Here is a 14,919-nt window from a genome sequence, read left to right on the forward strand (position 1 = left end):
AGCTGTGTCACGCTGTGTACTACTTGTGTAGTCCAATCATCATCGGTGTCAATGTACCGTAAGGTTTTAACTAAGTTGTAGGGTTAAGGTGAATATCAATATTTTGTTTTAAAAGAACATAACCAGGTATGTAATATTCTTTTATTAAAAAAACGATACTAGCAATATTTAATGTTTTTTATTCGCTGTAATAAATCATAAATACTATTATTTATTTACTCAAGTTTACATAAATCGAAAGACAAAAGCTTTACTGACAGTAGTTACAGGTAGTAGGTATTTCTAGAAATTAACACGCGCAAGCAAACAAAGACAGAAACTATTAAGTTTATTTGTATGTTAGTCGCTATATTAGTTACCTGTTGAACATTCATCTCATACCTTTCATAAAAGTTCAATGCTGTTGAATTATAAATATCCTATCAGCAATTTATTTAAAGCGAACGGTAAACTACATAATACGTAATATATTATGTAGTTTACCGTTCGCTTTCGTTTTTCGTTTAATATTATACTAATACTACTAGTCACTACTATTTTCATTAATAGTATTCGTAATTACGTGTAGAACACCTTACCTCTAAATACGTGACAAAGAAGAATTAACAATACCTATTTTAAACTTTTCGTAAAGAATCAGCACTTGGAAAACTTTTGGTATTTCCAGGGAAAAAGACCTCTCACATTCAAAGAGAAATAACGGCGTCCCTAATTGAGATAATAATATACACAGAAGTCTGTAAGTGTCGGTCCCGGCGGCCCAGCTTACAATACAACACGAAACATTCCGCTGCGGTCTAAAGTACCTTCGCTCCGTGTTTATTTTGTGGCGGAAAATTGGACTTATTCCGCCCTCTGAGAAACATCTTATGTAACGAATACGAAATAAGTACCGACGAACGCGACAAAGTATTTATTTTTGCAAAAAAAATGTTGTCCGCTAATTTGAATGTTTCTATTCTCCCACGGATAAGCCGAACCACATCGGACGTCGGATGTGAACGGACTCGTCTGTTAAACTAAAGTTGTGACTGAACAATAGTGTCTCTTAAGAAAACTTACTTATAAATTGATTGCCAGTAGTGAAACAAGTTAATTAATATATTATAAATATGTATAGTAATGTAGCTCTTGACAATACAATAACACTCAGCTCGTCAGCACGCAAGCTCCAGTCCTCTTGAGAGGAGGCCTATCCTGTAGTGGGCAATATTTGCAATAACAGATGATGATTATAAAGGTAAGATAATACTTAACTATAATAATAAATGTAGTCGACTATTTTACTATGTAACTACCGAAAACATATCATTATGAAAGATGGCACTCTAGACATCTGTCGACCGTATCATCGTCCTGGGGAGTCCCTCAGGTATATTGTGTCCGGGTGTTCTCACCTTGCTAACGGTGAATACTTCCACACTCCGGAGCCCTGACCACCGATTGCTTGGACACTCAAATGTCCTGAGGTCAGCGGGAGGGTTAGGTAGAAACTATTTTTATTCTGGCAATTCACAAAACTTTGCAAGTGAACTTTTGTAGGGTTATATTTGAATGTTGAAAATGTATGGAATAGTTGCATGATGAGGTAAATGTACAATTTCGTAGTAGTTTAATAATGTAGTGATTACTCTCCGGTCAGGCCACAGGCGCGCGCCCGCCACCGCAGCGCGCTTTGAGCTACACGAGCATTACCGGACCACATTCAATGCTTCATTATATTGAACTTGTTTATGCGATTTACTCGGAACTTGAAAAGCAAATTTATTCAATAAATCGACTAATAGAAGAGTAAACGAGAAATATTTTAGAAAAAAACTATTTTTAGTTGCACTGGACACTCGTGATTTTGAGTTAATGGAAAGTAGAAAATTCCCATTCACTCGTGCCTTGAAGGTGTTCAGCCATTCGTTTTAAAGGCAACTACGTTCTTAGTGACATTTTATTTTTGGCATCTCATAGAATTAAAGATCAAATTCTAATGAAACTTGCTACGGGAATCACGCCCCAATAGTTCTATTCTGTAACAATGCTTTGCATAACTCGCAAGTGCGAGTTTCTCATTCACCTTTCTCATTAGGATCATGTTAGACAGCGAAAGATAGAGGTGAATTCAAAACACTCCATGATAGCGAGTTACAAAAACATCGTTAAAGAATAGCCCGACTTATTATAGTGGGTAGATACGAGTATGTTCAGGCATGCGTTGTTCCTCCAACGTAAAAAAAACGGGGTTTTATACGTTTCACTGTGTGTTTGTGTGTCTGTATGAGGCATGTTTTATTTTGTTCGAAACCTAACGTAACAGATGGTTCTTAACTATGTCTTTGTATTACGATATAGATCCGATAAGCTATTTTTCTATTAAAATGGAAAGAATTTGTAGCATAAAAGTCGTTGTTCTATTTCAATTGATGGGTGTCAAATGGGATGGGGATTTTATTGCTTGTTATTGTAATAGTTAGTGGCTTGTTTCGTAATTATATCTTCTGTTGATAAGTCTAAATAAACACTTTACACTCAAGCAAGGAAGACGTCCCACAGTCCACCTCACCGCACCAATCACCGTGCGGCAAACGCCTTATGTGTCTATAATGGTCAAAGATCCGACATAATAAATATATACCCTCATCTGTTATTTATTTGGGATACGAAATAATGTTCACAGTGATACATTGCTGATAGGTTGCCTAGTTAAAATGTGACCAGACACATTTTTCATACAAAATCTATTAAACCATAAACTAGATCAAAGGCAACTTAATACAGTAAAATTAAGCATAAAATGAACTTTTTTGACATATTAAACGACTATTTAATGAGGGTAAATATGTTATGATAGCCCAGTGGATATGACCTCTGCCTCCGGTTCCGGAGGGGTTCGAATCCGATCCGGGACATGCACTTCCAACTTTTCAGTTGTGTGCATTTTAAGAAATCAAATATATTTTCCTTCACCGTTTGAGACACGTGCTCAAACGGTGAAGGAAAACATCGAAGGAAACCTGCATACCAGTAATTCTCTACGTGTGTGAAGTCTGCCAATCCGGATTGGGCCAGCGTGGTGGACAAAACCTAACCCCTGTCTCATTCTGCGCAGCGGTGAGCCGAATTTTATTAATAACAAAAATTAACTGTATATATCTGGCAACCACACAGTTGCATTGGAAAAGCAAGCAACTGTTACTTTTTAAATTCTGTTGGGTATATTATTTTAACTTGTGTACGTTTTTTATTAATTAAACAAAGAGGGAAGTAGATTAAACAAATTTAATAAAAAAAATAATCATATAATACTCATTGGGCGCAATTTAACAAGGTAACTTGTATGCCATGTCTAGTTAACGTAAATTTTTTCGATCATAATATAATTGTTATCCCAATCAAATAACTGATGAGGGTATACATTTCTTGTGTCGGATCTCGTACATTACATTGTCTACTAACGTATGACTGACGTAGTTCCTCCGAACGCTGATTTTACAATGATTGCGGCAAATCGATATATTTCAATGAAACAATACGGGTTCGTTTGAACAGAGTTACGAAACATTAAACCGAGTTAAACAGTTGTTTAACTGGGACTTGTTCTGTTGTGTATTTAACTGGATTAATTTGTTTTGTTTTAATAAAGCTCGCAGTGAGTCATTGTTATATGTATTTTGCCTTTGTTAATATAAAGTGCGCTTCATTTAGCTGAAAAAATAGTTGAGTGTATAACAAAAAAACTTTCATTTAATAGAAAATAAAACAAACAACACGACTATTTTAAGCTGAAACATTGTATCTATAATAATTTAAAGTTTTATTAGTTGATTCTCTCGAAATTATTTGCACTTCACAAATAGAAAACCTCAATCTATATTCCCAATTGTTCTTAATCGTAAAATTTACACGAGATGATATTATTGTCTGTAAGTGTAACGACACTTACCGCTGTGTGTGTGTGTGTGTGAGTGTGTGTACTCTGGTATGTTTGATCAGCACATAGTTGCGGCACGTTAATTAATCACAACATCCTCAATACATAATATACGATACTATACGAACTTACATTATTAATTACTTAGTGCAGTATGGAGTTTCCTGCAGAGAGCCATTGAGTTACTATGTACTAGTGTACCAGAGAAACTGTTTCAGACAAACATCGTGTCGTAACAAACAGCGGAGACAGCGCAGGATTGGCTGATTCCAGTATTTAGTGGGGTGCTAAAACCTTAGTCTACTCATAGGTACCTACCTACTATTAAAATATGCATTGCTACATTCCTTATAATTTCCTTTAACCAAAACGTCATAAACAGTTTAAATTGATTGGCACTTATGCGTTTCGCTCAACAATTAACATAGTAAGGTACTGTGAAGTGCAGCGATATCGCCGCAGATGAAAGGAACGCAATACGGATGAGTGGTGTCTGCTCTAGCCCGTAGTACACAGAACTCAATGCAGAGAGAGTATTATTTATGGCAGGAAGCGGGCAGATTGCTGAAATTCCGATCAATGATTGCGCGAGCGAAGTGATTGATGGCTGTCCACATCCACTTACCCCCGACCTTGCTCGAGATGGATAACGAATAATTCACACAATTACAGGGACGGTTTTTTCATTGCTCCACTTAGTCCAAGTATGCATATTATGTCACCGTAAAATTGTAAATTAGATTATATCATATCTATTTCCCGAGATTGTGAACTGTTGAAAGATTGTGAACCGCAACATACCTACTACCACAATTTAACGTGTTTTTTATTACTCGGTAGATTGTAAGGATGAAACAAAAACTTACAAATAATAATAAAAAAAACCTAATAATAATAAAATGTGTATGTAAATAAATTGTTTTTATTAATTTAAGGTATCGCGTCAGGCTATCACTCTGCATTTTTAGAAAGTTACTCGACATTGTACGGTAGTAGAAAAGCTCAATCTGACTTAATGTAGCGCTTTCTGTAAAAATATTTCTGAAGAATTCTATAAAATGTTATGTTATATGTCTTGGTATGCTAAGTTAATTAAATCAGTATTCACCCATGCGAGCCGTCTGTAGCATGAACGATCTTGTAAACAATAAAACATTCAATAAGTAATTACAAGGTTTCTTCCTCCTGCCATTGATGGGTCGGCAGTAGCGCGTCCTCCTGGGACATTTAATCTGTCGGCGACAACAAAGGAGTCTCGCCGATATTGCGGATATAAGCCGCGGGAAAGGTTTCAATATCTATCCTTCTGAGTATTTTGTGACATACAAACATAATGTTATATGTTTGTATACTGTCTAACTCAACGGTAAAGATGTCGAACTCACGCCGTGACGTCATGGGTTCGAATTCGAACCCTACTCGCTGAAATAATGTCGTACCCATTTCTAACACAGTTTTATTGGATGTGAACGGGAATATTAGTCATACTGAAAATATATCGCAAATTTTTATTTCTCAAAACCCAACTGTTTACCAGTGCCCATTAAATTATACGAACTAGTTAGCTCAACGTTACACTCGACATAGTAGGGGAGCCAAAGTTACAAAATAAAACCTCTCGACGCACAAGTGCGGTTATTTTTTTTGTGTTGAATGATGTAATCTCCCAAATAATCGCTAATCTGACGAACTCAGTAAGCCAAAGTAATTATAATTGTTGTTAAAAATTATATGATTATTTATTCTTCCTATCGCCTAATCTACCAAATTTATTCGATCCCCATGACGCTTTCGTAACTGCGAATTGAACATCTTGCGACCGCGCAGGCCCACAGGGTTGGAGGCCGCAGGCCCACGCGTCACAAAGAGAAAAATGAAGGTGTCGGAACTTAAGTTCAATCCAGCTCCAGAGGTCCTGGGTTCCAGTCCACCTGGTCACTGTGCTATTTCCTACTAACCTAACCTAACCTACCTAATTGAGACTGTGAGGCTATTTGGATGAGATAATAAAGACTCACACAGAAAGTCCAGAAATTCTTTATTTGTCAGTTATTTCTTATTAGATACTTGAAACTATGATAAATCATATACGCTTAGTGCGAGTGATGTTTTTCTCGTCCCACGGAGGAAAGAAGATGTGGGTTACTTGAACCGGACTTAAAGGCTCTAATGTCCCGGTATCTCAGTCGTTGAATTGAGAGCCCGTGGGTCCAAATCACACTACCGGTCACCAACCAACCAAACGGAAAATTTGTTTATCTTCCCACATTCTCACCTCCGTAAGAGAAAGCATAACTAAACCTTTAATTAAGCATGTACTTCTATAGAATCCTCAAACAGCATATATTTGCTGTTGGACAAAATTACACAAGTATCATAATATACCAAAATACCGCGTACAAAATACCAAAATACAAAATACCACGTACGAAATACAAAATACCAAAATACAAAATACCAAAATACAAAATACCACCATAAATCGTTAAGCACTAAACTTTAAATTATATCCGAACACGGTTCAGATCCAATGTCCAAAATTCCCCCCGAAATTAACATTGTATAGATATGTTCTCGTCCATAAAACCGAAGATTAACGCAAGCTTGGCAAACAGGATAGAACTGACCTTGTCTGGGTCTTTACCCGGTTATATGTCCTGCCGGACTCCCTTGACCTGGTACGGCTACTCCGTCTGCCTCAGCTTGCGACGTTCCCGGATGTTGTAACCGGCAAATGATTATCTTCTTAAAGCCTTCCACGAATCCCGCGACGTCACGACGGATTCGTACAACCTCTTCGAAACTCGTAAAAACTCCTAAATTACCCTTTTACATTCTCAAAGGTTCTCGAAACTCATTCTTATATCTTTCTTTCTTATTTTTCCTATTTTTATTTTTCCCACTGATAATATCAGCTCTCTCTAGCCCATTATTCCCCCAAATATTAAATATACGAATTCATTGCCAACGGGAAGGAAGACTCCTGTGATTTTCCCAAGACTTAATAAAACTTATATTTTCAATGAGCTGAACATAATATTTTAGTTAAGGTTTTTGGTCTCAGCAGACCTGCTACATTAAATCCTTCCCCCCGGATATTTTTGTTCAGCTCATGGTGGCTGTTTCCAGAAAATGACCGAAACTCTGTCCCCGGCGAGAACTTTGCTCACACGTTTTCGTTCGACGCATCAAAAAATTTGTTCGTTCATACAAATCTTAACTATAACAATAGAAAATCTTTATCCCTTTTATTTTTGTATTCACAAATCATAAGCTTGCCAACACCATTCTAGTGCCTTATTATATGTTTTTGAACCCCCACGACGTTTGTTTTACCCGAAAATTGCCAATTTGCACACTCCGACCCTGAAACGAAACGCAATCTCACACAAAGAGACACGCTCCAGTCGCCATCTATGGTTTAGACGCCCATTCACTAGCGACCCATAATATAATCAATTCTTCGCACCTTATTATGAGCACGTTTTGTACGGATTTCGTCATCATACCAACAGATGGCGCTTTACACCGTCACAATACTCCCCCTCCACAAAAACACGTGTCGAGATATATCGAATATATATCTCGAGACGGCTGCCCTCAGCTTAAGCAAAAGAAAACCCAAAACAAAAGAAAAGACATCTGTTGAAGAACACCTTTCGAAATCTAAGATGTTAAATTCAAAAATTATCGTAAAACTTTGATCAAAATACCATCAACAGACAGTCGTCCTACCAAATTTACGAAATCATTTTTCCCGAAAGAAATAACCTACAAAGATAAAGAATTATTATGGACCTCCTACCAAAGATTATTTAACTTAAAGACTACTAATACGAAATTCATTTAACCATAAAGTAACCGAAGTGAATCCACCAATTTTCTAAATTCTAAGACTAACTCTAACTTAATTAAGCTTGAACTAAGTATAATAAGACAAAATTTGTATTTTTCAATTTAACTAATGTTGTATTGCCTCTCAAGCAAATTTAAAAACCTTCGAAACTTAATAAACCTATGTTATGTAAAAGCGAATTAATCAAAATAAAAAAAAAATATGCTAACAAAATTATAGAGAACGAAATTATAAAGAAATCTAATGCAAATGTATTCAAAAAACGGAACTAAATACACCAGTGATCCACAACCAAGTGAGATTCACCTTAAGGTGTGACTGAATTGTTTCCTCTTAAAGAAAGAAACACCTAAAGAAACCATAAGCAGCCCGTTTCCACTTCTCGCTCTGAAGTATCAACCTAACCAAGCAAGAATTCACATTGCCTAATTCATTGCTTAATCCTAAATTAATGTCTAACTTTTAGTTGACCTCTTATAACTTAGCTTCAAAAAAAAACTGATACTGAATACTGAAAATGTGTATACTGAACCGTAATAACTGCACTATGAGGGATTTAAGTTTTTATGCGCCAAAATTCTTTGAATTGTTTTCCTTAACATGCCTAATCTCTTTCATACTTCTCTCTCTTAAACTATGGTAATGCTCTCGTTTTCCGATACATCACTACTTTCACAATATCCTAATTAAATGCTTTATATTATTTACATTTAAACAGGGAAAAACAACTTCTTCGGCCTAACCTCATTTATTTCTTAAAATCCTTTATGTGCCACGTCCCAATTGGACGATTATCTGAACACCGAACCAATTCGTACACCAATGGTGAAAGAACTTTAACTATCTTACATTTCTCAAACTTAGGGGCTAATTTTGATGCAATATGCTTAGAAGCATCACTTAATATATAAGTTCTTTTCCATACTATATCCCCTACAGAATATTTCGCGGACCTCCTTCTTATGTTGTAATGAGCAGCGTTTGTAGCATGAGCCTGAAACAATCTTTCCCTAACTTGCTGAAATATCTCGGTCAAAGTTCCAAATTCACCTGCATATTCCTCCCTAGGCATACCGACTTCATAATCTTTATCTGTCTCCTTATAAAAGGAACCGTTTAAGATTGGTTCTCTAGCATGGACAAGAAAAAACGGCGTAAAACCAGTGGATTCGTTAATTGATGAATTGATTGCAAATTGGATCTTTGATAAGTTTTTATCCCACGTTTTATGATTGTCTTCTACATAAGACGCTACCGCCGTCATTATAGTCTTATTATAACGCTCCACAAGATTAACTTGAGGAGTGTACAATGGAGTATAATGTAAATTTGGGATATTGTACTGTTTAATAAATTTTCGGAAATCAGAACTCGTAAATTGTGATCCATTATCCACAATTACGGTTTCTGGAATACTGTGCGTAAGAAACACATTATTCTCTAAATGCTTAATAACGGCAGCACTTGTGGCTTGCCTTAACGGAAATAATAACGTATATTTTGAGAAACAGCACGTTACGACTAGCAAGAATGTGAATCCTGAAGTTGACCTTGGCAAAGGTCCAACAAGGTCAGCTGAAAGAACCTGGAATGGTCTTTGACACCTCTTAGGTTTTCCCATTAGTCCTGGTTTAGCAGTTGTAGCATGTTTATACGCAGAACATGTATCACAATTATCGACGAAGTTCACTACATCTTTGTACATGCCCTTCCAGAAATACCGAAGAGAAATCCTACGATGTGTTTTGAATATACCGAAATGACCTGATTTTGGGTCTGTATGGTTCTCTTCCAAAATCTTTTTGACCTCATTCTTACGAACCACCTCTTTCCATTCAAACTCACTAAGTAATTTATATTTACACTTACTAAACCTAAACAATCTATTGTCTAAAATGCAGAAATTCGGAAAATTAGATGGATGCTCCTTACAACCCTTAAAAGTTTTATCGTACCATTCATCTGGAACGAAATTTTTATCTAAACTTGCTTGTTGTCTTCCAACAGCTTCTACCGCAATCAGTCTCGATAAAGAATCTGGAACAACATTTTCGGAACCCTTCCTATGTTCGATAGTGAAGTTATACTGCGACAACCTGCAACCCCATCTGGCTAATCTCCCCGTTGGATTTTCAAGATTCAGAAACCATTTCAACGATGCATGATCGGTAATAATTCTAATGTGTGCTGAACCAAAATATCCCTGAAATTTCTCCACGGAGTATATTACTGCCAAAGCTTCTCTTTCGGTGGCCGAATAATTTCTCTCGTTTTTATTCAAACTTCGACTTATATACGCTATTGGATGATCATGACCGTCTATATCTTGAGAGAGCATACCGCCTATTGCATATGAAGACGCATCGCAATGAATTTTAAATTCTTTACTGAAATCCGGAACTGCCAAAATTGGTGCAGTAACTAATGCATTTTTTAAAACATTAAATGCTAATTCAGCCTCCTCATCCCACTCAAACTTAGGTGTATTTTTCCCAGTTCTTGTTAATCTATTCAATGGTGTTGCGATTTTTGCAAAATTCCTAATGAATCTTCTATACCAAGAACAGGTGCCTAAGAAAATTTTTACTTCTTTCGCTGTTTTTGGCGTAGGAAAATTTAATATTGCTGCTGTTTTATCGGGATCTGTTCTCAGACCGAATTCATCCACCACATAACCTAAATACTTCAAAGACTTTCTAAAGAACTTACATTTTTCGAAATTAATTGATAATTGCGCAAGTTTTAATTTTTCCAGAACTCTATTTAACAAAATTAAGTGTGTATCGAAATCTGCTGAACAAATGACGATGTCATCGATGTAACAAAATACCATTCCATTTTCTATGTCTGGACTAAAATTTTGATTAAATAGTGTGTCCATTAGCCGTTGTTGGCGTGCAGGAGCACCACATAAACCGAATGGCATAACTTTAAATTTAAACAAACCACGAGATTTTACTGTGAAACTCGTTTTTTCTTGTGACTCTTCACTCAAAGGGATTTGCCAAAAGCTAGAACTTAAATCAATCGAAGAAAGAAATTTAGCTTCTTTAAGACTATCAAGAATTTGAGGTATGTAAGGAATCGAATATGAATCACCTTTCGTGATCGAATTTAATTTACGGCAATCTAAACAAAATCTCCACTCTCCAGTTGATTTTTTTACTAGGATAGCGGGATTATTCCACGGACTTTCACTTGGAGTTACTACATCGAGAGCAAGCATTTTGTCCAACTCGTTACATAAAGCTTCTTGCTTATCGGGTGATAACGGATACTGCCTGACTTTGATTGGAGCTGCGTTCCCTGTATCAATGACATGCTTTATTAAATGAGTTCTACCTAAACCTTTTTTTTCTGTAGAGATTTCTGAAAATTTGTCTACTACACAAGTTGCCATTTCTTGTTGTCTAATTGTTAATGATTCGAAACTCTGAATGGTATGTATTTGAGAATCCCCCACTGAACTAATACTAAAAAATGTTGAAGGTGGTGTACTTAATTCTAAACTATCGAAAATTTCTGGGGCTAATTTGAATATTTTCCAAAAATCACAACCGAAAATTATGTCTGAAACTATAGATGGTACTATATAAAATTTCACTATATGAGTCAAATTATTGTATGTGATTGGGATAAACATATACCCACTGCAATCCAGTTTATCTCCATTTGCTACGAAAAATGATTGTTGATTGTCCGAATGTACTTGATAACCCAATTGTAAAAAGGTTTTATGAGAGTTATTTCCCAGAATGCTAGAACACGCACCAGAATCTAATAGACCCGTGATTTGTATATCACCTACTAAAATTTTTAAATATGGTCTGAATGAATCCTTATTTATTGAACACAGGACTGTATCAGGCAAATAGGAGCCGGCACCGGTTCGCCTTCCTGAACAGTCCTGACTTATTAGTTTTTTGAAATTCTAACCTTATCATGTTCGGTTCTGAACGACGGTCTTTTCCTTGGCTGATTTTTAACCTCACAATTCGGACAGTCTCTAACCGTAAAACCTGACTTTCCACAACCATAACAACGTAGTGTTGTCGGAACGATAGAACACTGCTTGAAGTCATGCTGTCCTTTACCGCATTTGTAACAACAAGAACCACGAGTTTTCACATCTTTATCTTTAACTAAACGGGTATTACTCTCATTATTAAAAGGCCTAAAATTAGATTCTTGATTTGAAACGACATTTACTTGTTTAGGTTTCCCCTTATACACAAACTCTGCGTTTAGATTAAATTGATTATTAGAGTTTGGCTCGACAAAATATGATGAACGTTGTTTTGCAGCCTCCAGCTTACGACATTTTTCTTTTAAAGTTGCCACTGAATCTATATTTATTAGTGCTAATTGTTCCGAATAAGACGGTCTTATGTTGTGTAGTAATATCTCTAATTTTTGTTCCTCTGAAAGTGTTGTTTTTAGTCTGGCGAACATACAAAACATAATTGAAAAATAAATGCTTACTGATTCTTCCTTACCTTGAGTTCTTGACCGTATTTCCCCTAATAATCTATAATCATAATCTATGGGATCGAACTCTTCCAAAAGGACTTTTTTCAATTCTTCCCAATTCTGAACAAAACTCCTGATTCCCCGGAACCATAACAAAGCTTGACCTGAAAATAAGTGAAATGCTGAAGCAAATAATCTACCTTCTGAAACGCCATATGAGTTTTTGTATTCCTCTACCCTTTCTACGAAACTTCTGGGATCTCCATGTCCGTTGTAGGACAATTTCCATTTTGCTACGTTTTTGTCTCCCGTGCACTCCACGATAGTACTATCATGTCGGAATGAAGGTTCTTCCTGGATTGGTTCCTCTTCTGGTTCAATCATTGCACGCAATGTCTCCAATTTCGCATGCAACTCCCCCTTCTTTTTCATGGCAGGCCTATCCGAACACTGCACTCGTAAAAGCCTATGGTGAAGGTGACAAAACAAGGCCCTACTCCTACTAAATGCATGTTTATCCCCGGAATCGTTAAATTTATTTATAAGGTCATCCAGGTCTTGAATTTTTTGTGTAATTATTTCTAATTCTGACTCGGGTTCGAAATCGGTTTCCGGAATTTGTTCTGGTGGATACTCTTCAATCAATACTCTTAACTGCTTCTTGAGTTCCACTACAGTGCCTGCTTGAGTTTCTGACCGAATAGCTACCTCGTAAATTAATTCATCTTTTAACAATGCGTGGCACTGACTGAAGTTTTGCTCCATTTTTACTAAATTACAGTGTTTATTGAACCTAATAAGTAATAACCCCCCTTATGAATCAATTTATTAAAGAATTAGCCGAAACAAAAAAATATTCTTACTTGGTGGTATAATGTTTACAACAATCACAATCTAAATGAATATCAGTATATGCAACTATAATACTACTATAATCTGGGTAAATGTAACCAAATTGTTGTTCATATGTGTACACTCAAATACTCAAAAAAATATTTTTTTTTTTTGTAAGAAAAATATTATCTTTAAATGTTTCTTAATTGAAAGCACTACCTTAAATATACAAAGTTATGTAACATAAAGGCAATTACATAAAGAATCCGAATCGTTACACTCAGTACAGTTCAACTTATATTGAATATTTATGTACTTAATGTCAGAATCCTACATTTGTATCGCTACAAAATAACATAGTAAATTGTAAGTTCTTACTGTTGAATTGTATACAGCCATACAATTATTAAGAAATATTAGTAATTTAGTTAACAATATTACCTAACTTAGACTAAATCACAGGAGTTAAATATTCTTCCCTTCCATTGGCCGACTTTATCCAAACCGTTTCGAACTATAATTTATGGTGGTATTCTGTGTATTGACTTAAACTAGTTATCGCTTAGACCTCACAGTCTACTCTTATCATAAAAGAAAAAAATTAAAAAAAATTGTTATCCTATCTAATTCAACTATACTATAGCAATACCAAAACACATTAAATTGTTACCTACACAAAAGGCAATACCTTAACATACAAAAAAATCATGTATAATATACTAATACTAAATATACACTTAAAATCTCATAACCGAAAGAGCGAATAACTGAATTGTTACATAACTGAATGGTTTAAACTAAATATCCGAAATGTTAGTTACCTTTTATATGGGTAGCTTGTTTTCACAACTTCCTTACAAAAAAATGAACCAAAACAATAAAAGAAATATACCTTAACCTTACTCTATTTACTAACTTAATAATCAGAACAAGTTAACAACCTTAATATCACTCTCCAGGATATATCGTTTAAGGTGAAGTTTGAATACAACTATTTATTTATTATGAAACTCAACTCTAAATAAAAAATTAAATAACTTTTAACACAACTCAATAACCACTTGTCTTATTAATAACCATGTATTGGATGTGATATTCATTATCTAAATGTTAGTAACAAACAAATAACTGATAGTAAAAAAAAACTCTTCAAGTTTCCAAGTCTGTTTGATAAACTTTAATTGTAGGTTATACTCAATTACTTTTTAAAAACAAAAATACTACTCTAGTAGTTTAGTATGTTCATGTTCAATTATAACTTTTATCTGTCCCCTAGTTTTACTTGGTGAATATTATTACTAATAAACTTCCTGAAATGAGACAAAAAAATCAAATATACAGATACCATTTATGGCCGCAATCCCTATTTCAAACAGTCGCTGAATGTAATTATAAGTGTTTAAGCAAAAAAAAACAAGATAAAGTTATATATAAACAAGACAACTTTTGTAAAAGTAGGTACGTTGAGTTATTTCACTGAACTATATTTCCTTTGTAAGAACCTTTATGACCCACTGTAATTAAATTATTAACAAAATAAACTAAACAACTAGGTTAAATAAATTAAGTGAATTGAGTCAAAATTGAAAACTTAATAACTAAACTAAGTAACTTGAATTGAACGCTGTATGTGGTCTCAACCAGCATAAGCACCGAATACCGTTGGATGCAATATGCTGCCAACTTTTAACAAAAGGTTAAGGTACCTGTTAACTGACTAAACTAAACTAAAACTGCCTAAATTAAACTAAACGTTGGGCGCCATTTGCGACCGCGCAGGCCCACAGGGTTGGAGGCCGCAGGCCCACGCGTCACAAAGAGAAAAATGAAGGTGTCG

This window comes from Bicyclus anynana, chromosome 6, assembly GCF_947172395.1.
Source record: "Bicyclus anynana chromosome 6, ilBicAnyn1.1, whole genome shotgun sequence".
Taxonomy (NCBI): domain Eukaryota; kingdom Metazoa; phylum Arthropoda; class Insecta; order Lepidoptera; family Nymphalidae; genus Bicyclus; species Bicyclus anynana.